We start from the raw sequence: 4204 nt of genomic DNA, 5'->3' as shown, positions 1-4204 counted from the left end.
AAAAAAAAAAAGACCGTACCCTTTTATGTAATGATGTTTACTTTGAATTTATATTAGTTCACACAAACACTCCATCCATGCTTTTGTTCTGGCCCTCCGGTCCAGTTTAAGAACCCACTGTGGCCCTCGAGTCAAAAAGTTTGCCCACCCCTGCTATCCACTAAGCAAAACTGGCTAGGGCTATTCTTTTTTTAATATGGTTAGAGTTTTATTAATCTTTGGTCAAGGAAAATTATGGAGAAAGGAATTAATAGGAAAGACATTTGTCTAATGAGATAGTACTCAATCACTTTTAATAATGTAATTTGCAGCCTGTATTTGTATTAACCCTTGATCTCCTTAAATTATATCTTTGTTTGTTTCTCCCAAGTAAAGAGTAAGGTAACAAGCAAACAATCTAAACTTATAAGACTTCTACATTAGCTGTTAGTGGTCCATAGAGGTAGAATAAGCAAGGAAAAAATATTTCCCTTTCAGTTCATCAAGTATTGGAGATTATTACATTTTGAAAAATTGATAGGTTATGCTTAATTTGATCTGGGCTCTATCAATGGACAGAAAACCTGCATAACTTTTGATACTGTGTTCAATGCATATTATTATATCTACTACCAATTTATAATGCTGAAGTACTTAAAAAATATCAGTGGGTACAGTGTAATTAAATTTCTAATAGCATCCATAAAGTGCTTATTTATGCAAAATACATATTCTATCTAATAAAGAGGGAATATGCTAATTGACCCTCATGCCATCACAAAGATGGCGGTGCCCATAGCCAATAAGGAGGTAATATGCTAATTGACTGTCACACCCTCAAAGATGGTGGCGCCTGGCTGGGGAGGGCAGTTGGGGGCGACGTGGCTGGCAGGGGAGGGCAGTTGAGGGCAACCGGGCCGGCAGGGGAGCAGTTAGGCGTCGATCGGGCTGACAGGGAGTGGTTAGGGGGTGATCTGGCAGGCAGAAGTGGCTAGGGGCAATCAGGCAGGCAGGCAGGTGAGCGGTTGGGAGCCAGCAGTCCTGGATTGTGAGAGGGATGTCCGACTGCCGGTTTAGGCCCAATCCCGGTGGGCAGTTGGACATCCCTCGAGGGATCCCAGATTGGAGAGGGTGCAGGCTGGGCTGAGGGACACCCCCCTCCCCCAGTGCATGAATTTCGTGCACCGGGCCTCTAGTACCTATATAATTTCATTGAATCCTCACAACAACATTGTGAGGCAGGTGTTATTTATTAGTTCAAGGTTACATAACCATTGAAGTCAGAGCCAGGCCCCAGATATAGGTCTCCTGATACCAGATCCCATGTGCTTCCATTTCAGACTGCCTGCAAGCGATGGCCATGCTCCTGGCCGCACATCCAGGGTCCTGAGGTTGCAGATGTGGATGACTGTACACAGGGTGAGGAGTACCTGGTTTTTCTCCTTCCTTGCTGGATACTGATTGGCTTAAAACTGCTGGCAAAAGATGCATGATAATCCTTCCTCAACGTGTAAATAGTGGCCTCTCATCCAAGATTATTAGCCTAGAATTCTAGACCGATAACTTGGCTGTGTTCTAATAAATAGCTGTGATTCCCCATCACATTACATTACTTGGTCTTGGAGGAGTGGTAAAGTAAGAGTTTTAATCTTCGAGGGGAGTTTTCTGGAAGGTGCTCAGTGTGCTGCCAGGCAACCATTAAGGGTTATTGGTGTTGCAGGTTAAATTCATTTAGAGTCAGCTGTTGATAGTTTAAGAATGAGTGCTTGCAGCTGTTGAGCCCATTATTGTAGGGTTTTCTAAATTAGAGCCTTTTATTACACCAGGAAGGATTGTTTTCAGTGAAAAGGCATAGAAAAGCTTAGTTCTGAGACTATCACACTGTACAATAGTTCAGATATTGTTAATGTTCCCCAAGGGAGAACTATGGCAATTAGGACTGAGACCAGCATACTATTGGTGATTAGTAAGTATTAAGAGTAATGTGAATCTTTCACACTCTATAGATCAGTGGTTCTCAACCTTGGCTGCACATTAGAATCACCTGGGAATCTTTTTAAAATCCTGATTTCTGGGCCTCATCCTCCGGAAATTCTGTTTCTTTGTTACTAATGTTGTGGCCCCACCCCATAACAAAGAAACAGAATTTCCGGAGGATGAGGCCCAGAAATCAAGATTTTAAAAAGATTCCCAGGTGATTCTAATGTGCAGCCAAGGTTGAGAACCACTGCTCTAGATGGAAAGGTGCCTTTCTTGGGGGTATATGCCACATGTATGGTTTAAGCTTATTGAGACTGAAGTGTCATGAAGACTACGATTTGGAGCTTAGGGTTTTGTGGATGAGAGATGGTGAGTGCATGTCATTTATCAACAGCTGAGCTTAAAACCAGTGTTCTGCCTTGATTATTCACGAAGAAGAATGATGCTGCAAGTGCCAGGATCTCTCATATATTTTGAGAAATAGAGTTATTAGTCAAAGAATTTGAGACATCTTAAAAACTGATGATCAAGAAATGAAAATGTTTGAAGAGTGATGTTCCATTTTGCACAAAAAGAAATTCCAGACAGAAGCAAGTCTTCAGCACCATTTCATCTTTTTTTTTTAATTGCTAAAAGTATTACAAAGGGTATTACATATGTGTCCTCCCCCCCGCCCCCCGCCCTTGACAATCCCCTGGCCTCCCTTACCCCCCAGTGTCTTATGTCCATTGGTTATGCTCATATGCATGCATACAAGTCCTTTGGTTGATCTCTTACCCCCCTCCCTCCTGCCCCCCAAACCTCCCCGGCCTTCCCGCTGCAGTTTGACAATCAGTTTGAGGCAGCTCTGCCTCTGTATCTATTATTGTTCAAAAGTTTGTAATGGTCTTTATTATCCATGAATGAGTGAGATCATGTGGTATTTTTCCTTCATTGACTGGCTTATTTCACTTAGCATAATGCTCTCCAGTTCCATCCATGCTGTTGCAAATGGTAAGAGTTCCTTCTTTTTTACAGCAGCATAGTATTCCATCGTGTAGATGTACCACAGTTTTCTAATCCATTCATCTACTGATGGGCACTTAGGCTGTTTCCAGATCTTAGCTATGGTGAATTAGCACCATTTCATCTTTAGGGAGGCTAGCCTGGGCTTCTTCACACGGGTTCCAAGAGGGCAGGAGCAGAAGCTGCAGGGCACCCTGCGGTGAGGGTTCTGAACTGTCTCAAAGTCACTTCAACTTTATTTTATTAGGCCAAACATGTCACAAGGCCAGCTGAGACTTAAGGGTGGGGGAAGCAGGTTCCTCCCCCTGTGCATGGGATGAGTGGAAAGTCCCATTTCTAAGGCTGTGGAGAATGATTGCAGCCATGTTTGCAAATAGTCTCCTCTACATGACGGGCAGAGCAGAGGACATCTAGGTAAAATGGGCCACTGATAAACTTAAAATGGAAATAGAAGAGTTGAATCATGAAAGCTGGGGAAGGAGACCAAAACAGTCTGTTTTACAAAGTATACATGAATGTTTTTGAAATAGAAACATATGAAGGATTCTTATATAATGGCTTTTTGATATAACTCGTAGGTACAAAGCCAAGAAATAGTCAATTTGTGGGGAAGTGTTTGCAATACAGAGGACAGAGTTTGATATTTGTAATGACAAAGAATATTTAAAAATTTACTAGAAAGGGCCAACAACCCAAGAGAAAAATAAGAAAAAATATGAACATTGTTCAGAGAATAGCAAATGCAGAAGGCCAACAAATAAGACACTCAGACTCAGATGATGATATATCTGTTCCTGTTAGGGGGAAATAGTATACACATTACAAGTTGCAGTATGTGTTATAGTCTGTTGGGAAGCAATTACATATGTCAGAAGTAATATCTGTATCATCCAGGAATTCCATTCATTGTTCTCTTAAAGAAATAAAAACACCTGTATGTGAGGATATGTATTGTAATGTGTTCTGCCATATGTGAAGGGGAAAAATGGAGATAAACAAATGTTTACCAGGAAATAAATGGTTGGCTGTATCACAGTATATTCAAGTGGTGAAATATTATGCAGACATTTAGAAAGGAATTTAGGGCCCTATCAGTTGAATTGAAAATTTTTCATGAGCCATTATTGAATGGGAAAACTGGGTATGATATAGTAGTTAGAAAAGAACAATAGGAAAATGTGTGTTTATATGTCTTTACAATTAGGTGTACATGGAAATATATATGGAAGAAAATATACCA

General features: G+C 41.0%; 1 protein-coding gene across 5 annotated transcripts in view; it reads left to right on the top strand.

The window, feature by feature from the left end:
• RNF182 (ring finger protein 182) overlaps window positions 1-4204 on the top strand; it is a 40410-nt gene that overhangs the window by 26507 nt on the left and 9699 nt on the right. For 3 of the 5 annotated variants that reach the window (XM_005878408.2, XM_014549574.1, XM_005878409.2), the window contains exon 2: window positions 1320-1398. The exons of the other annotated variants lie outside the window; for them this stretch is intronic. The gene's annotated coding sequence lies outside the window, so the exon portion shown is untranslated. The remainder of the gene's footprint in view (window positions 1-1319; window positions 1399-4204) is intronic. 5 annotated transcript variants of the gene reach the window in all.

Source organism: Myotis brandtii, unplaced genomic scaffold (assembly GCF_000412655.1).
Source record: "Myotis brandtii unplaced genomic scaffold, ASM41265v1 scaffold56, whole genome shotgun sequence".
NCBI classification, from domain to species: Eukaryota; Metazoa; Chordata; class Mammalia; order Chiroptera; family Vespertilionidae; genus Myotis; species Myotis brandtii.
This window is presented reverse-complemented; position numbering and strand designations above follow the sequence as displayed.